The sequence below is a fragment of the Sceloporus undulatus genome, chromosome 7 (genome assembly GCF_019175285.1).
Source record: "Sceloporus undulatus isolate JIND9_A2432 ecotype Alabama chromosome 7, SceUnd_v1.1, whole genome shotgun sequence".
In the NCBI taxonomy this organism is placed as follows: domain Eukaryota; kingdom Metazoa; phylum Chordata; class Lepidosauria; order Squamata; family Phrynosomatidae; genus Sceloporus; species Sceloporus undulatus.
Window position 1 is genome coordinate 3,392,150 of NC_056528.1, and position 19,850 is coordinate 3,411,999.

The 19,850-nt window shown below is 45.6% G+C and overlaps 1 protein-coding gene across 16 annotated transcripts in view; it reads left to right on the plus strand.

Annotated features, from left to right (window-relative positions):
* The window catches only part of RERE (arginine-glutamic acid dipeptide repeats), a 339,495-nt gene that overhangs the window by 62,002 nt on the left and 257,643 nt on the right, over positions 1-19,850 (plus strand). The window contains exon 1 of one of the 16 annotated variants that reach the window (XM_042479824.1): positions 3,807-4,427. The exons of the other annotated variants lie outside the window; for them this stretch is intronic. The gene's annotated coding sequence lies outside the window, so the exon portion shown is untranslated. Of the gene's footprint in view, positions 1-3,806; positions 4,428-19,850 lie in introns of those variants that run through there. 16 annotated transcript variants of the gene reach the window in all.

Below are 19,850 nucleotides of genomic sequence, written 5' to 3' on the forward strand. Positions count from 1 at the left end.
CACAACTCTATATTCAACCTCCAGCAGAATTGCTCTGAAGGACCTAGAGATCCCTAGAGAGAACATATTAAGCAAAACCCACAAATAATCAAAGCCACAAAAGTCAAAGCCACAAATGTGGGGGGACCAACTATAAGTGCAGTAGCACCCTGCTGCTCACATTTCTGAACAACTGATATTCATTTCTGAACAACCGCTTCTTTTTCTGGATGTTCCAGTTTTTCTGGACAAACGTATAGGGCTCTAAAACAGAGCCAGTGCGCAACGTCATGTCATGGCCGTGTGCTCCTTGTGCAGACAAGGGAAATAGCCAAATTTACGTTTCCTTGTTTGAAAGTATTTTTATCCTGTTTTTCTATTTTTGAAAAAACGCTCAAGCTGGTTTAGCAGGAGGAAACAATAGATAAAAATAATTTCACTTTAACAAATCACAAAGATTCACATTACCACCTTGGCAGGACTAATGCCTGAGAGAAAAAGAAAGCTTGGTTGTATAGCAGCAAAAGGCCTTCAGAGAGTGGTGAGCTGGGCTCTCTCAACAAGAATGTCCATAGTTTTTGTGCATTGTGGATACATGGTTTAGGAATTAAATGATCACTCAACACACACAGAAACACACCCTCGAAAGGCTGCCTGCAGATGTCATATTGGCATTGGTTGCTTTTTCTTCTAATCTTATTTTCTGTTTTTGGACTATTACAACCCTTGAGAACTGTTCCCTTCAGCTGATTTATGTGCATCTCATGTTTTAGAAAACAACCCCTAGACTCACACACTCCCATTAAAAATTGTTTCTAACATGCAGTCCAGGAAGGGAAGAAGCAGGGAGAAGTATAACAAAGCTGTAGTAAGCGGCTGAGAGTCTGCTACCTTAGAAGACCATCTTGTTTTGTCGGTTGCAATACAAAAGTATTGCTGTGTCCTTAAAATGAAGGATGGAGGTAATGCAACCTGTTTGGCGATGATTCTCATTGCGCTGGGGTGCAGTGGTATGTGTGGCTGAATTCTTCATCTTATTTCTCCAAATGGTGAGAGCATGGCTCTGTCACTGCCTGTCCTGTCCAACATTTTCCAGGGTTACCTGTGTGGAGGTGCCAAAATGCCTTCTCAACATGGTGGCTGTGACTTTGGAAGGATCAGTATCTCAGTTAAAAGTTGCCCAACAGTCCTTTCAGCACAACTTGTCTCCATCTCAGTACTTTGGCTCAAACCTATCCTTTATTTAGTCATAATCCAGGACGCTGTGGATCCTGGTGCAGAAGGTACATTCATACAAGGCTGTTTTTGCCATGGAGACATGTGGATGATGCTGATGATAGATGAGAGTGTGTCCAAAGGAGGGGGACTAAAATGGTGAAAGGTCTGGGAACCATGCCCTGCGAGGAGAGACGTAGGGAGCTGGGTACGTTTAGCCAGGAGAAGACACAGTTAAGATATGATAGCTTCGTTTAAATATTTGAATTGATGTCATATTGAGGATGGAGGAAGCTTGTTTTCTGCAGCTCAAGAGACTAGGATGCAGAGCAATGGATGCAAGATATAGGAAAGGAGATTCCGCTTCAACATTATGAGGAACTTTCTGACAGTAAGAGATGTTCAATAGTGGAACATACTCCCTTGGAGACTGATGGAGTCTCCTTCTTTGGAGGTTTTTAAACGGAGGCTGGATGGTCATCTGTCGGGAGTAGTTCCTGCATGGCAGAATGGGGTTGTATTGGATGGCCGTTGGGTCTCTTGTTCCAACTCTATGGTTCTGTTATTCTATAGTCCCTGAATCTGCTGAACATCAGGAAGAATTGTCCTGGATTTGCTGGGAGGCAAAGCGTACATCAAGCTGTGGCTGGAGCAGTATGTCCTTTCCATGGCTTGATGTGTGGCAGGTCACACTTGATTAAAAAATTGGAAGAGCGGCTAAACGTAATGTCAGCTTTGTAGCTTGACTTTGGAATAGATTTTCCCCCCTTCCTTTTTGGCTGTGGCCAGTGCAGTTCCATCACTGAGCCTCTTGGTTATGAAGCTTATTTCCACTGAGCACATTCCCCTTGGATGGGCTCCCGTTGAGAAGCTAATGCGCGGCGCTGATCTTTCAAGGGAGCCGAGCTCGCAGTACACACTGTCTTCAGAGTGTATTGATCACAGGGCGGCCTTTCAGGGTGGCAAGGGGGTTATACTTCATTAGCTGGGCTGGCGGTTTAGGCAGCTGCTTGTCGCCGGCGTGGAATAGATTACGGCCTCAGGCTTGGGCCTTTTTAAACCAGGCAGAGGCCTTGCGACGGAGCACAACAAAAATGCAAGCTCTTAACAAAGCAAGAGCTATAAATATGAAGCCAGGATGGATATTCGAGATGAAGCCGGAGTGTCGATAACATGGATTGGTTGTCCTTCTGCTCTCTTTGCCATACAGGGAATTAGGTGGGCTAGCAAGTCTGACTTCTCCATCCTCTGAGCAAAATGAGGATACTAATCCAGGCAAAAGACTGAACGTAAATTAATGATGGGATTTATTCAGAGATGTAGAGCACACGGTGCGTTGCTTATTGAGTGTGCAGAGGAAGGGAATGACTTGGACTCTATGATGGATCTCCTATTAATCTTTATTATGGATGGGGTTAGGGATGAAGGCCCCTTGTGAATAACAGGCCATAGCATATCTGCATCTGAGGAATTGTGTATGGAAACTTCTTTCTTTCAGTGAGTCTCAAAGGCGCTCCAAGATCTCTCTACATACTGATTCTACAGACCAGGGGTAGGCAACTTTTTTGAGTCAGGGGCCGGGTTGCTGTCCCTCAGACAACTGAGGGGCCGAAGCCAATAAATAAATAAATAAATAAATATTAAAAAAATTAAATAAATAAATAAACCAGGACAAATGTAGGACAAAAATTCAAATGGAGGACATTTTTTTAATTAAAAAGAATGGAGGACATGCGAAAAAATTTGCTGATTTTTTAAAAAAATGTTAATATAAATGCATGTTTCTGAGGCTTCTATAGACAACTTCCCCCCCTTGCCTGCCGCTTGCCCCCCCTTGCCCGCCTCCTCCTGATAGGCCAAAGGCCCCACGCCCTCACGCGAGAGGCCAAAGGCTCCGGCGGCAATCGGCGGCAGGACCGGCGGGGGCCGGTCCCAAGGCCTTGCCGGGCCGCATCCGGCCCGCGGGCAGAAGGTTGCCTACCCCTGCTATAAGACTAACACGGCTATGTCTTTGAATTCTTTCACAGCCTTGTGTCTTGTTGGGAGTGAGTGGCTGCAGTACAGGCGTTTAACCACTGCGCCTCCAGGGCTCCTTAAGGAAGGCTGTGTTTGCATTCAGGGTCCTGGGCTGCTGCTGGTGCTGCTGGGCTGTTCTGCCTCTTTTCCCATTGCACTCACAGATGCCTTTTCTAGCTGACCACCAGCAGCCACCCCGAGAGGAAAGGAGCCTAGGGAGGCAAGAGAAAAGGAGGCTAGGGAGGGAAAGAAAAGGGAGGCTAGGGAGGGCAAGAAAAAGGGAGGCAAGCAAGGGCAGGGAAAGGGAGCCTAGGGAGGCAAGAGAAAAGGAGGCAAGCAAGGCAGGAGAAAGAGAGGCAAGCAAAGCAGGAGAAAGGGAGCCTAGGGAGGCAAGAGAAAGGAGGCAAGCAAGGCAGGAGAAAGAGAGGCAAGCAAGCAGGGAAAGGGAGCCTAGGGGGCAGAGAAAAGGAGGCAAGCAGGCAGGAGAAAGAGAGGCAAGCAAGGCAGGAGAAAGGAGCCTAGGGAGGCAAGAGAAAAGGAGGCTAGGGAGGCAAGAGAAAGGGAGGCAAGCTAGGCAGGAGAAAGGGAACCTAGGGAGGCAAGAGAAAGGCAGGCAAGCCAGGCAAGCAGGCTGTTCCTCCTGGCCCCCGGCTCCCATAGCTGGGCTCCACTCCGGGTTTTGCCAGGCGCCGTCCGTTCTCGGCTGGGGCTGTCTTAATCCCGGCCGTCTGCCTGGGAAGCCGAAGCCTGGCCCGGAGCGAGGCATGTGGAGCAGGAGCCGCCACGGCTGAGAGGGCCCAGCCTGGGCAATGCCTCCACCGTCACCTAGGCTGCTGCCGCCTCTGCTGCTGCCTCTTCCTCTGCTTCTCCCTTCCCTTTGCCCAGCCCCAGCCGCGGCGCTGCTGCTGCTGCAGTGAAGCGGGGGGCCTCCTTTTGTTCGCCAAGTGCATCTCTTTCTGTCTCCCTTTCTGCCTTCTTTCCTGGCCCTCCTTCCCCTTCCCTTTGCCTCCTCCATGGGCAGCACTGCTGAAGGCGGCAGCAGCTGCAGCAGCAGCAGCCTAGGCAGCTCTCGCCTCTGCCTTTGGAAGAAGAACAGCAGCAGGAAGAGCAGGAAGAGCAGCCCAAGGTCTGCTGGGGTCAGGCAGGAGCCACTGCTGTGATTGCAGCCTTCTCTTCCTCGCTGGCATTGCAGAGCAGAAAGCCCAAGCCTGGCTGGGGTGAGTGAGAGGAGAGGCAAGGCAGGGAAGGGGGTGGCCTCCTCCCAGGGGGCTTTGGTGGCTCTGGTTGGTGCCTTTTTGGGGGGGGGGAAGGAAGGGGTCCTGACCCTGGATCTGCCTGACATAGTTGACACTTCCAAACAAGCCAAAATCTCCTTGAAATTATTTCTCCCGGTGGCAGAAATTGCAAATGAAGTAGAGGAAGTCGAGAAATGAGAGTATAGTTTGTTTGGGGGGCAATATGGCCACGCTCTGGAAGTGTTTATTCCTTTTATTTGTTCAATAAATGTTGATCGGGTTTTGGAAAAGAACCCTTGCATTTAAAAAGACATACATACAGATCGCGTAGTGATAATTCTAACAAAATGTTACGTTCTGCGGTGGGCCCTTGTTGTCCGCCGGGGTTTGCTTCCAGGAACATCCCCGCCGTGGGTAACAGAATCCGTGGGTGCTCAAGTCGTGTTAAATACAGTGGCACAACAAAATACCAAGTACATTGCTACGCCGTTTATCAGTGCACTTAAGCGCTCCCTAAGCGGTTTACAACGCATAACCTATAATGGTGTCTTGTCTATAAAATGGCAAAATCAAGGTTTGCCATTTGGAATTTGTACTCTCTTTTGGGGGGGAATATTTTCCAGCTTGAATCCGTGGATAAAAAAATCCATGGATAAGGAAGGCTGACTTCTCATGATACTCTATCCTTATTTACCTATTGACTTCTTCATTTATTCCCCTTTTCCGTTCCCATACTCCTTTCCACTCTCTTTCCCTCTCCATTACTGTCCTATACCTCTTCTACTTTACATTCTGTTCCTTAAACTTATCCTTCCCTTTCCTCCTTCTCAATCTCTCTATCCTCCCCTTCTCATCTCTCCCATCCTCTTCACTTTCTTCTACCTCCTCCTACCTCTTACTCCGACCTTCTCATCACATTCTTACGCCTTCTTCACTTCTGCATTTCTCACACATTCCTTCCTTCCCATCAGTCACCAATTTGTAGATGTTTACTTTGCTTTTGACTTTCACCTTCCCTTGCCTTACTGAAACCTGATATACATCTTCAGAGAAGATGCCAGCCACAGATGCTGGTGAAACATCAGGAATAAACTCTTCCAGAACACCACGGCCACATAGCCCCGAAACACCCACAAAAAGCTATGGATGCTGGCCATGAAAGCCTTCCACTTCACTTGTTTAAAAGTATAAACCATGTCAAGAGTACAGTTCTTTTCGCATCCACAGCAGACTTTGGGGGTAGCGGTGGTTTGGGGAGGTTACACTTTGCGCCAACAAGAGTAGGTCTTCCTTTTTTGACCAGTTTCTGTTTATATTGGGGAAATAGTGTGTGTGTTGGGAAGAGATAGAGAGGCAAGACCCTCAAAATAAACTTCCTTCCTCTCCAGCTTTGGGTTTTCCCAGCTTTGAAAACCCTGCATAAGAGCATTGTGGAAAAAAAGCAACACCTAAGTAGAGAGAAGACTCGACTTCCTCCACTTCATTTGCAGTTTCTGCCACTGGGAGAAATCATTTCAAGGAGATTTGGATTTGCTTTGGGAGGTGATGCGATAGCTTCGATTGCTCCGAGCCTCCACCGCAGGACATTCTGGCGGCAAATGTGTTTTGGTTCCCACTTGGATCTGGCAAAACCACCCTGGAGTATCCCTTGCCTGGAAAAATGAAATGCCACCATAAGTCGACAGGTGACTTGAAGGCACACACTCCCCCACACCTTTCCCCCAAGCTTGACAAAGGATTGTGCTGGTGTTTTCTCTCCTCCTGTTTTAAATTAAAACCCAGTTGTCGGAGCAGGTTTGGAGTGTTTATGAGTGGAGAGGGGGGACCTTTCCCTTCACTTGCTGAAGCAGAGCTGGAAGTGTGTGCTGGAATGCTTTTTATGTTTTTTAATTGGTGCCTAGCTCTGCCTAAATGGTCCTTTTATAATATTTACTCAACCTTGCTCTCAGTTGATGTGACAGCGAGACCCGCTCAACCACTTCTTGTTCCCTGAGACACAAACCAGCTCAGCTATTGTTCTGGAACTGGGATTTTAAGCGCCTCTGGAGGGCATGCGGCCTTGCCCTGCATGGAGCATAGCGTGTGTGTCTCTGTGTGTGTCTCAGAGAGAGTGATTTGGATGGCCTTTCAGCCATATGGTTACCAAAATATTACATGTGACAGTTGATAAAGACCACCATCTACTTGCTGGGGAGTTTTCATAACGAAAAACCGAATTTGGAGCCAATTTGTGTGTGCATGTTTGCTGCGAAGCTTAACTATTCTCTCTTTGAGTTAGGTTTCTTTCTCTTTCCAGCAGTGGGGGCACGATGTAGAGTCAGTGATGCTCTGTTGTAGGGTTGCATGTTTCTGGGAAAGCAAGATTTGGAGTCTTAATGTTAAACAATTTAAATGTATTGTGATATAAATATTGCGTAGAGATGCAACGCAGTATGTGTAATTGTCGTTTATTTATGGTCTTTGACCAAAATGCAATACGTGTATTTTATGTAACGGCTGTGTTTTAACTCTGTTGTAACCCGCGGGTAAGAAATAAAAAATATTATTATTATTTATTAGTATTATTATTAAAGACTAAGGGCCATACATAGAGTGTAAAAACATTGGTCTCTGGGCAGCTAGATCCAGGCTCTCAAACAGCTCTGCAATTTTGGGTGGGCCGTACTCTCTCGACACGGTTTACACTTTCACACAAGTACAGCTGCCCATTGGAAATTAGACGCTGGCGACCATTCTTTTTATATCTTCAACAGGATCATGAGACGTTGATCTGGAGCCATCTCTTTTCTCCTTCCTGGTATTTCTTTTTAATACTTCTTTCATAATAGATCCTTGGGGCTAGTAAAGGGTGCGCATGTGTGTGTGTCTCTGTATGTGTCGACTCCACCGCACCAGAGTGCTCATTGTTACTCTCCTTGGGCAGCCTCTGTGCTTGGCGGGCAGTTCTTCAAATGTTATTTGATCTGGCTGCAGGATAGCATTGACTAGGATTACAGTGTGGGTCCTCCCTCCCTCCCTTTCCCTTCCCTTCATGGCTGCTGAAAGTTGATGCATCAGCGGGTGTTGTTTAGTAGCATATTTTTAAGCCCTCAAACTGTGTGTGTGTTGGTGTGTGTGTGTGTGTGCGCATTCCCTTTTAAGCCGGATTCCTGAGTGGGAGGCCGTTCAGAATTCGCCTTGTTCTGTGGTTAGCATTTATGAATCGAGGCGAGGGCTGACGTAATCTCTCCCTCTCGCCACTTCCTTTGTGTGCTTTCTCCTAGTTTATAGCGTGCGGCTGGATTTCTCTTGTTTCTTCCTGGCGATGTGGTGTTTATACTTGACACAGAGGCAGTTGTTCCTCTCACGCTTCCATAGCCTCTCGGTCTACCCTTGCGTTCTTGCAACCAGGGCACTTGTTCCTTAAATTATGCATCTTATTTATTTATTTGTTAAAGGCAATGCTTGCGTGGTCTTGGTGGCGGCGTTCAGCAAATCTCTCGTATGTGATGTGGGCTAGCCTTTTATTTCAATTAATGGAACAATGCATACAGCTGTTGTGTCACAATGCATTGGCTTCTCCTTGGCAGTACAATGTCCTCCGATGCTGGGGATTTCCAGGAACCGCTTGGTTGGGTTTCTTACCCTCCCTCTCTTACCTTTCCTCCCTGTCTCCTTGATCATGCGTTTCAAGATTTGTTTCACGGATTGAGATGTGCTTTTTGTTCCCTGTGTTGATAGCCGAGGCGGTCTTTGGAGAAAACTGTTTCAGTTTGCCAAAGAGGAGTGTGTGAATGGATTTGAAATCTGTCTCTGTCCTTTTTGGAAGCTTGTTTGCTTCTCGTAGTCATATATCCTACGCTCTGTGGCCGCTTGGGCAATGCCACAGTGGGAAGTGGGTGAAACAGGTCTGGCCGGCGCATGCTGTCCTTGGGCGGATGCCAGGGTCCCTATAGGACCTGCTGCCGAACCCTCTTGGCAAAAACAAACATCCTGGCAGTCTGCTTACTGCTGTATGTCTGGGTGGTATGCATTGCAGGAAATTAAAATGGTGGCTTCCAGATGCCTGACACACTTGCCACCAGAGCTTTTCACCTGTCCTAGGAGGACCCTTCAGGAGGACATTTTGCTGGCAGACCCCATAAAGCCTGCAAGCCATCTTTGCAGCAGAAGAAAAGAGCAAAGCATCAAATACAACCCTTTTTGCCTTGGTGCCTAAAGGAGACCTTAAGGGCCATATTTTACTCGTGAACAGAGTTTGGAGCGCTTACCTTTTTGGCTAAACCCCCTCGCCAACATGGCCATGCTGGCCAGGGGATTCTGGGAGTTACATTTCCAAAAAGTATCCGTCTCAAGCTTTTTATGTGAATTGCTATAGCTTCTAAGGGCCTTCCGGCGGCAGTCCTTGCTTTCTGTGTCCCTGCCCTGCTCTTTTGAGGCAAGGTGGGCTGTTCTCAGCAGGGGCATTAAGGTGAAATTCCCTCTCCTTGTTCCCTTTTTCTGAACTGTCTTCTTTGATGCCAAATCATAGCAGTATGTTTTGGGGTTTCGGAAGCTGATGTAGGATGGATGTTTTTGAGCTGAGTATTCTTGCTGCTGCCATATGTTGGCTCAGTTGGCATCTGTCGGTGGCTGTTGGTTGTTGTGGTGTTGCAAATCTCTGCGGGCTCGAAGAGTGGTTATCAATTTGTATAACAAAGTACCCCAACCCAGCATTTGTAGATCTACTATACTATAGTGATTGAAGTGTGGGCCGGGGAGATCCAGGTTCAAATAGCTTCTGAGCTATGAACATTTTACCTGAGTGACTTTGGACCACTCACTCTTGGTGTCAGCCTGACTTACCTAGGCCTGTTACAGACTGCCCAAATAAAGCTGCTTCGGGTCTCTTTGGAGGTATGCTATTTAAATGATGCATAGGTCCTAAGAGTCCGGAGGTCGCGCCAAAGACACACTCCATTCCTAAGCTCTGGAGTGCAGCTTTGGTGCAGCTTCCGGATTCTTAGAACCCATGCATCATTTAAATAGCATATCTCCAAAGAGACCCAAAGCAGCTTTATTTTGCCCTGTCTGTAACAGATAGTTTTGGACTATAACTCTGAGCATCGCTCACCATGCTCTATTTTTGTTAGGACTTGCAGCCAAACAGTATCTGGAGCCCTGTGTGGCTTTTTACCCCTGACTTACTAAGGTCATCAGAAGAACCAGCGCTTCCAGATTGGTTTAGTAAATGTGTTTCTGGGTTGTAACATATTAACTGCAAGTTTGCAAGGCTAAGGTATGACGAAAGAAATGTGCACACTACTACATCCAGATTGAATGAAAACAGCACAAGTCTTGGTAATAAACAAACTGCTTTATCTTCTGCCTTTGCCACTCTAGGAAAGAGGCACTGCAGTGGTGGAGGGAAACCTATACGTTTCGGATGTAACCTTGTTCTGCTTTCAATTCTCCTAGTCCAATGTTGGTGAACCTTTTAGCGTCCGAGTGCCCAAAGTGCAACCCAAAACCCACTTATTTATTGCAAAGTGCCACATCCCTCTGGCTTTCTAGTAACAAACTCTGGCAAACTCTGTGCTGGGACGATGGCACACGTGCCATAGGTTCGCCATCACTGTCTTAGTCCATCAACTCATGTGCAGTTGAATACATTTGGTTCCTAAAGGCTGCTTTAAGACATCTGCTATTGAACCTACAGATCATGAGGGCTGCTGGGACAATAAAGTGAAATATAGCTACAAATTAACCCATGTTCCTTACAGATTCTGAAGCAGTAAATTGGAGACATGTAAATAAACTTAATAGCAGAAAGAGTGAGGGAAAGGGGAAATACTCGGTTGAACTTTGAAGAACTAATCATTTCTCTTTCTGCTTTTAAATGGTTTCTCTGATATTTTGAACCTATTTATGTTATAGGAATCCAACAGTTCCACAAGACTGACTGGCTCTCAAAAATGTACACTTGTCCCCCCACATTTGTGGCTTTGACTTTTGCTGATTTGATTATTCACAGATTTTATTAACATGTTATCTCTAGGAATATCTAGGTCCTCCTGCTCAACTCTGTGGTCAGCTTTAACCAAAAGTTGCACTGAAGGACCTAGAGATTCCAAGAGGGAAGACTCGACTAGGGATTTGTAGCTCCTCCAGCACAGTTCTATGATCAATGTCTGGCCGATGTTGGCCATAGAGTTGTACTGGAGGACCTAGAGATTCCTAGAGAGAAGACTCAACTAGTCATTTGTAGGTCTTCCAACACAATTCTCTGGTCAGTGTCTGGCAGATGCTGAATACAGAGTTGCACTGGAGGACCTAGAGATTCCTAGAGAGATGTTCTCTCAAGTAAAAACATAGTGTTTTTGTTATTTGTGGTTTTTCCACATTCATAGGGGTCCTGTGCCCCTGAATGTGGAGGGACAAGTGTATTCTGTCCTTAAGAACCTGTCATTCAAGGGACTCTTTCATTCTGTACCTCCTTACCATCAGCCACTGCTACCATACCATTCATCTGGGGCCAAGACCAAATTCTTCTAATACAAACACATTCCTCTTGCTTATAATCACTTGGCCAGGGACCTTTTTGTGGTTCTCCCTCTGCTGTGTGACCCAGCCTCAAAGCAAATGTTGCCTTTTGTGTATTCTGGAAAGCAGCTCAAGTTGTGGTGTGATAAGGGCATATGCGCTGTGAAAGGGATATCAGGGGAGGGGAGGTGGCCAGTCAGTTAAAGGCACAAAACCGGAGATGCATGAAATTTGTTTGTACATACAGCAAATACAATGCCTTGACTGGAGACCTGATTAATTGGTAGCAAGTAGGATAGAAACAGAGGTTACGGAGGCAAGTGCTGTGGTAAGATAGATATTCGGAGAAAGAATGAACGAGTTGGAAATAATCTCACTGCCAACAGGGAACAGAAAGCTTGTTCTTTCCTGTCGACTCCAAGTTTAAGAAATGGGATTCCTCTGTGCATGTATAAAATCGAATATTTAGAGATATGGCAGGGTAATCCCATTTTTCTTTTACAATGTCAGCCCAGCAGAGCAAGGATGGGGAATCCATGGCCGTCCAGATGTTAGACTGTAGCTCCCATCAGCATGAGTCAGAATAGCCAGTGGTGAGAGATAATGGGAACCGGAGCTGTGCAACATCCAGAGGACCACATGTCCCTTATCCTTGTACCTGGGCTTCTGTTGTAGTTTCAGATCATGTGTAACCTATCTGTAGGTACAGTGAGTATCATGGGCCTTTCTACATTCAGCCTGGGTGTTGTTGCCTCGCCATGAGTACATTAACAGATGCTATCAGTGTTGGGTCTTGCTCATCTTTGTGAGTACACTCATCCTTCCACATTTATGGCTTTGACTTTTGCGGATTTGATTATTCACAGATGTTATTAATGTGTTCTCTCTAGGAATCTCTAGGTCCTCCAGGGCAACTCTGTGGTCATCTTTAACCAAACATTGCACTGTAGGACCTAGAGATTCCTAGAGAGAACACTCTACTAGGCATTTTTAGCTTCTCCAGCGCAATTCTATGGTAAATGTCTTTAAATGACTACAGAGTTGCAATGGAGGACCTAGAGATTCCTAGAAAGAACACTCCGCTGGACATTTGTAGCTCCTCCAGCGTAAATCTGTGGCCAATGTCTGGCAGATGTTAACCACAGAGTTGTACTGGAGAACCTAGAGATTCCTAGAGAGGTGTTCTCTCAGTTAAAAACAGTGTTTTTGTTATTTGCGGTTTTTCCACATTCACAAGGGTCCTGTACCCCTAACTCCAGCAAATGTGGAGAGATGAGTATGGATAAGAATCTGGTGTGTATAGAAGTTAACTTATAGTAGGTCAGAATATATGTCCATCTGTCTCCAAATTGTTTGCTATGACTTTCAACAACTCTTCAAGAGCTGAAGCACATGGCCATCTTCTTCCTGTGCTGTTCCTTCATTGTTTTAACTGCCAATGCTGGTGGTTCTTCTTGGTGTGTGCTCTTCCACTAAGCTCCTGTCCCTCCATGTATCCTGTTGGGAACCTTCTCCCACTCTTTCTTCAAGTGTTCTCTGTTCCATCTATGGCTTGGGTTGCTGTGCCTCTTAAACAGGGGCAAATTTACTGAGTCTAAAAATGTATTTAAAACATGGACGGGTGAAGTGTGGCTCTCCAGATCTTGTTGGCCTGCAGCTCTCATTATCCCTCACCGTTGTCTTTGTGGGCTAGGACTGAGAGGAATCGCAGGCTTCACAACACCTAGGCCAGTTGCGCGTTCCATATCCCTGCGATGAAATAGTGTCACACAGTGAAGCATGAAGAAAGGAGAGTTCTGCCTCAATTTGTAGGGCAATCAAAAAGCGTACAGTTGATCAGCTGTGCACTTGGACCCTTGCTGGTAAAATGTAAGCTTGCAGTCAGCTCTTGGTGTACCATGAACACAGCAAATAAGTACTGCATGTTTGACAAGCAGACTTCAAGCAATATGCCTCCTGGGGGTGCCTTCTGCCTTGTTGACAGGTGTCTTCGCTCTCTTCCCATCAGGTTATTTAGTGGTAATGTAGAAATGCTGGCTAATAATAGTGTTGTCCTCAGGACATATCCTGCTTGCAACCTCCGCCCCCCCGGAATTTAAAACAGAGTATGATGCAGTGCTGTCTTTTTTTTTACTATGAAAATGAACCACAGGATAATTTTCTGATAGGCATAGTTAGTAAACATGCCTCGAAGAGAAACGACAACGCAGAAAGAATCGCAACCTGGAAACATCACCCAAGGAGACTTTCCGCTGTGCTTTCTGCAACTGGACCTGTTTATCCCGAATTGGCCTTTTTAGTCACCAACGCGCTTGTACAAAGCGTGGGATCATGAGTCCTTCCTGAATCTTCATTTGCGAATCAAAGCCAGAGAGAGAGAGAGAGAGAGAGAGAGAGAGTACCGTGGGTCCTTGTTATCCCCTGGGGTTTGGTTCCAGGAACCCCCGTGGATGACAAAATCCATGGATGCTCAGTTCCCATTAAATGCAATGGCTTAGCAAAATGATGGCCCTTATATACAGTCGGCCCTCTCCTTACGCAGGGATCCGTTCTGGACCCCTCCGCGTAAGGCGAATTCCGCCTATGCTCAAGCCCCATTGGAAACAATGGGGCTCATGCGCGGCGGCGTGGCAGTGCGGTGGGGCGCAACGGGCGCACGCACCCATTCAATTGAATGGGACACGCTGCCCCTTCTGCCCTGCACACGCCCTGTGGCTTGAGTGCGTAAGCTCAAGTCCACGTAAAGCGCGTCCGCGTATGACACGGGCGCGTTGTACAATGGAAAATCAAGGGTTTTTATTTGGAACTTATACCCTTTTGGGGGAATATTTTAAAGCCAAGGATGCTTGAATCGATGGATTAAAAAATCCATGGATAAGGAGGGCTGACGGTAATGTCTGTCTGTCTGGCTGGAACAGTTACTTTCACACTTGTGTTTTTATTTTAACTTTCCATTTTTTAATTGAACTATTTACACAATCGACATCAATAATATCATACATACATGCATACATGCCCTCCACATCCATCTATTATTCATTACACATTATTACACCACATTTGTATTTCTTAAACCATCTGTCCCACACTTGTGTCAATACATACACTTGCAAAAACACACACTTCTAAAAACATAAAGCTTGCGCGTATGTTTTTGTAGTGCCAGCCGACAAGATTTGGGTTCAGAAAGGTGCAGTGCAGAGTTTGTGGGGTGAATGCAGGTGCTGCTGCTGCAGGAAAATAAATGCCTGATGCGATGGAAGAAAAGAGCCTCTTAAGTTTTAGGTTCAAACTTGGTTCAGTTATGAAACCTCTAGGAAGAGGGAAGGTGGCTTTTAGATATGCCATTTACCTCGCTCTTGCACCCACCTCTGTAATTTGGCTATAATGGAGGCTTAAGTTAGGAGGTTTGCTGAAAGGTTGCTGAGAGCTATTTTTGAAATGCTTTGACGGCGGAAGAAATGTATTGTAATACCACAGTTTGCAAGTTGAGAGCTAGCCTTGTGATAGTGGGTTGCTTTCCTCTTCCCTTCCTGGCTTTAACTGTGCTTCAGAGTTAAATGTCTATCAATACATACAATGTTTTTTTTCCTTTCGAAATTATGCTTTGCAAACTAACCTCAGGTTGGGAGTTGGTTTCTCATTTGTGTTTATGTCTGTACTTGCACATTTTAACAAGGCAGATTCCCAGTGTTGTATTTCCTGTTAAAATTCCCACTTAGTCTGAATTTATTGATTCATAGTTTTAATTGTGATCTTGCCAATATCCACTGCAGGGACGCAGAGTGTCGAAGGAAGCAACTGAATGACACAACTGGATTTTTCTTTTAGCCCTCCAAGAGAAGGTTGTGATGCTTGCATTCAAAGGTTTTGCGGCCACATCATTCTTGGGGTTTGCTTGTTTCTATTATTAAGAACAATTTCTCATTTGGTGGCAGAGAAAAAAGTAAGAGTCTTTTCTCTTCCCACTGTTTGCAAAAGTATGGGGGAAATGAGAGCTGTAAATCCGACATTAGCAGCATGACTGCACACCTCCTCGAGGAGGAAGTGAGAGTGCAAATTTTCCCAGGCGTGATTCATTGTGATTAGCTTCTTCTGTGAAAATGGCTATAATTTAGGTGCAGCAACCTAAGGTTCTTTTGCCAGACTTGTGGCGCTGCAGCCTCAATTCCTAGAAGTTAGATGATGTTGTTGCTGCTGTACTTCTTCAAAAGTCTAGACATGCTCCGCTGAAGCCGCGTGCGGAGAGAGGGTGAAGCCTTTCATGGCTTTGCCCAAGGTTGATTGGCGACACGGATTTCCATCTACTGTATATCCTGAAGCATTTGTGATATATTGCAGGAGGTCGTGTGCCAACCTGAATCCAGAGGATGCTTCATACACATACACTCATCCTTCCACATTCACTGAGGTTAGGGGCACAGGACCCCCATGAATGTGGAAAAATCGCAATTAACAAAAGCATTATTAGGAATCTCTAGGTCCTCCAGTGCAGCTCTATGGTCAGTATCTGCCAGACATTGACCATAGAATTGTGCGGGAGGAGCTCCAAATGCTTAGTGGAGTATTCTCTCTAGGCATCTCTAGGTCCTCCAGTGCGACTTTGGGTTAAAGTTGACCATAGAGTTGTGCTGGAGGACCTAGATCTGTGATGGCGAACCTATGGCACGTGTGCCAGAGCGGCACTCAGAGCCCTCTCTGTGGGCACATGTGCCATCGTCCCAGCACAGAGTTTGCCAGGGTTTGTTACTAGAAAGCCAGAGGGACATGGCACTTTGCAATAAATGAGTTTTGGATTGCAGTTTGGGCACTCGGCTGCTAAAAGGTTCTCCATCACTGACCTAGATATTCCTAGAGAGAATGTAAAATCAGTAAATAATCAAAGTTGCAAAAGTCAGAGCTGTAAATGTGGAGGGATGAGTGTAGTTCTGATATGAAACAGAACAGAGCTAGATGTGCCCAAACTGTCTATAGTGTGTGTGTGAGAGGGAGTTTTCATATGTGGTTAAGGTCCCTCCTTGCCCTGTCATAGTGCTGGTTGCCTTTGATATTTCCGCCTCTGTGGCATGAGCAGTGTCAAAGTGCAAAGGCTAGGTTGGGTGGCATGAGATGCTGGCAGTAGAAAGGTTGTCTCACCTCTCAGCTGCATACCTCTTTCCTCTCTAATGTGTGCAGAATGTACACTTGAGCAGAATGCGGGCAGTCCTTTTTTATCCTTTGCCAAGGATGTGGTACATTAGGAAAGTAAACGTGTTCGGCTCTCATTTGGAATTCCTGTTGCCGAAGCAAGGTACATTGGATCCTTGTATGCAGCAATATATATATATATTTCCCTTTAAAAAACGTAGAGTCCTGTTGGATCTGCTCAAAGGCCTCTCCAGGTCAGAATCTGGTTGTCTCAAGCGGACATCCAGATGCCTCTGGGAAGCCTGTGAGGAGAGCATTCATGCAATAGCATTCCCCTTCCCAGCTTGTGTTCCCAAGGAACTGGTCTTCTCCCTGTAATGCTGAAGGAGGCATATAACTTTGAGTACCTGGGTCTTCCCTGGATTTGTCTCATCTTTTTAAAAACACTGTACATTGCTTATCGCCACGATATCTTGTTGGGGTAAACTCACTTTCTGCTGTCTGCACTCTGCTTGATTTTATATTTTAAAAAATTAATTTATAATTAATTACAAAGCCATTTATTTATTGGTGTGGTACTGATGCATTTTATTAAAAGCCCCAAATGTAACCTTTCCTCTTAACTTGTTATGCAGGTTCCATAGCTCTGAGGCATGAAATCAGATTGGGTAATCCTTTTGGGATTTTGGGATACCCAACCCTTAGAGGAAAGTGCTGGGATTGGAGACTTCAGTAGGTGCTGCACATCCCATTTCCCCAGGTTACTGTGTACAACTTGGGGTTGAATTCATGCGTTATACCTTGGCTTTGGAAATAAAATGCAGCAGACGTTCAAGTGCACAGGCAAAGGTGAATTAAGCTTAGTATGTTTTAGACTCGCCCCAGTATGGATTTTTGATTCGATCCTATCCCATCGCAACCTATTCTGGCTTTTTTCTTCTTCCCATAGGGCACGGTAGACTTTAAATTAAAATTTAATGGTAAAACATGACACTGCCATAGCATAAAATAATGAAGAGCAGAACCATCACACTGCTTATCGTTTGGAAAGTTCCCATTTAAGCGCTGGAACATAAATAGGAATTAAACAAAAATGCAAAGCAACAAAGATTTGTGTCCAATCCTAAGGGAGTGATAAACCTTTCACTGTGCGAAGTTCCTACTTTATGGCCTTGTGATTGGTGGCTTCCTTGTAGTTCATTTTAGGAAGAACTGGAGGCTCAGCTTTCCGTTTCCCAAACTGGAATACTGCCTATATAGTATGATATATATGGACAATTCTATGTGGATGGTTGCTTACCGGGATAGAATTATCCTTTGATAGTTTTTAATGTCCCCATAGTATTAAAAAACCAGGGCAGCACTTGATTAAAAGGAATGCATTCTGGGTTATGTGCTTATGAATAAAGTGATCATTGTAACCTAAAAAGTACGAAAACTGCTGGACCAGCCCAAGGGGGAATGAATGAGCCCAGGGACAGGGAATATGACCCCCCCAGAGGTCACAAATAGCCCCTATACTGCCTGTCAGAGCCCCAGACCCACCAATGTCTTTTCCTTCACCTGAAAATTGTGTCCATTGTGACAAAAAACCGGCACCGACTGACTTGCCCCTCCATCCAGAACCCAGCACCAGCCTTTTCAGCCATGCGCTGACCAGAATGACAAACAGAAGTGATGTACGCTCATCCCTCCACGTTCACTGGGATTAGGGGCACAGGACCCCCATGCATGTGGGAAAACTGCAAATGGCAAAAACAATATGTTTTTCCCTGAGAGAACACCTTTCTAGGCATCTCTAAGTCCTCCAGCACAACTCTGTGGTGAACATCTGCCAGACATTGACCATAGAATTACGCTGGAGGAGCTACAAATCCCTAGTGGAGTCTTCTCTCTAGGAACCTCTAGGTCAGTGGTTGCCAACCTGTGGGTCGGGACCCCTTTGGGGCTCGAACGACCTTTTCACAGGGGTCGCCTAAGACCATCGGAAAACACATATTTGCATGTAGCAATGAAAATAATTGTATGGTTGGGGGTCGCCACAACATGAGGAACTGTATTAAAGGGTCGTGGCATTAGAAAGGTTGGGAACCACTGCTCTAGGTCCTTCAGTGCGACTTTTGGTTAAAGTTGACCATAGAGTTGCGCTGGAGGACCTGGATATTCCTAGAGAGAACATATTAATTAAATTCATGAATAACTAAACCTGCAAAAGTCGAAGCCGCAAATGTGGAGTGACGAGTGGAATAATTTTTCATAAAAGGTCCTCAGTTTGGGTAATCCTTTTGGGGTTTTGGGATACCCAACCCTTAGAGGAAAGGGTGGCTGGAGGTGATGGGAGTTGTAATTTCAACACTTCTGGAAGGTTTCAGATTGAGGAAAGCTGACCTGTGCATTGAGTGATGTGCATTTGCCTAAGACTGGACCACGTGGGATGCATCTTTTGTGGATCATGATGTCATGGGTCCTGTTCTGTGAAACAGAGGAGCGTAACAGAGAGAGAATTACATTGTTTTTCCCTCCTCAGATTTCACGCTGAACGCACAGAGGCCAGATTTTCCTATACATGATTATCCCTGTCATTCTCTCCCTCCATTTTCAGCCGTGAGCGATGGCCACTGGTGTCAGCTGTGGTGTTAGAAGGCAGTACAAAGGAAACGATTGAGGGAGGACCCAGGAGTCTGTAAACCTTCAGCAGAGGGAGAGCCCCTCTCGTCTTAAATGTGGCAGCACATGCCCTGGAGAATTTGCTTTTACAAGTAGTCAAAGTGCACCTCGTTCTGCTGGTTTCCTTTTTAAAAAACATTCCAACAAAGGAGCCAAAAACAGGCTTCTCTTCTCTTCACCCCTCCTTTCCCTTTTCGTGGAAACAAAGCAATTCCTTTGAGATAAGTGCTAGGAATGTTTCCCTTCACTCCTTCCTCTTCTCCCAATATACTTTTCCCTCTGATTGATTGAACCACCTTTGGTAATCCTTGTGCGCAGTAAGCTCTTGACTGTCAGTAGGCATGAGGCCCCGAAAGTGTGAGCTTAATATTAGGATGTGGTAAATCGACTTAGAATGAAAGGCTATATTTCAGAGGCAGGAACTGGCAAAACCGCCTCTGAGCATCCCTTGCCTAAGAAAACCTTAGGAAATTGATGGGGTCGCCTTAAGTCGACAGGCAACTTGAAGGCACACACACACACAGAGGGCCCTGAAAGTGTGAGCTTAGTGTTAGGATGTAGTAAATTGACTTAGGCTTGTTACAGACTGCCAAAATAAAGCTGCTTCGGGTCTCTTTGGAGGCATGCTGTTTAAATGATGCATGCATCCTAAGAATCCGGAAGCTGCACCAAAGCTGCACTCCAGTGCTTAGGAATGGAGTGTGGCTTTGGCGCGACCTCCGGACTCTTAGGACCCATGCGTCATTTAAAGAGCATAGCTCCAAAGAGACCCAAAGCAGCTTTATTTTGGCAGTCTGTAACAGGCCTTAGAGTACCTAGCCTGTAGAGACGCATGCAAGGGAGTTATGAGCAAGTCAAGGTTATTGTATCATTCAGGGAATGATTATCCTTCTTCCATGGTGTAATAAAGTAATTATGAATAACTGTATGAAAATGACTGCGGTCTGTTTCAATGCATTTACTGTTGTCTGTCTTATCCTGAAAAAGGAAAGTAACACTGGCTTTTAGAACGCTTTTGTGTGTTTTGTAAATTCAAAGCATGTCAGCAGCATCTGCTTCCAACAACATGGTTTAAAGAACCTTTGTCGGAAGAAAGAAATTAAAAAGGAA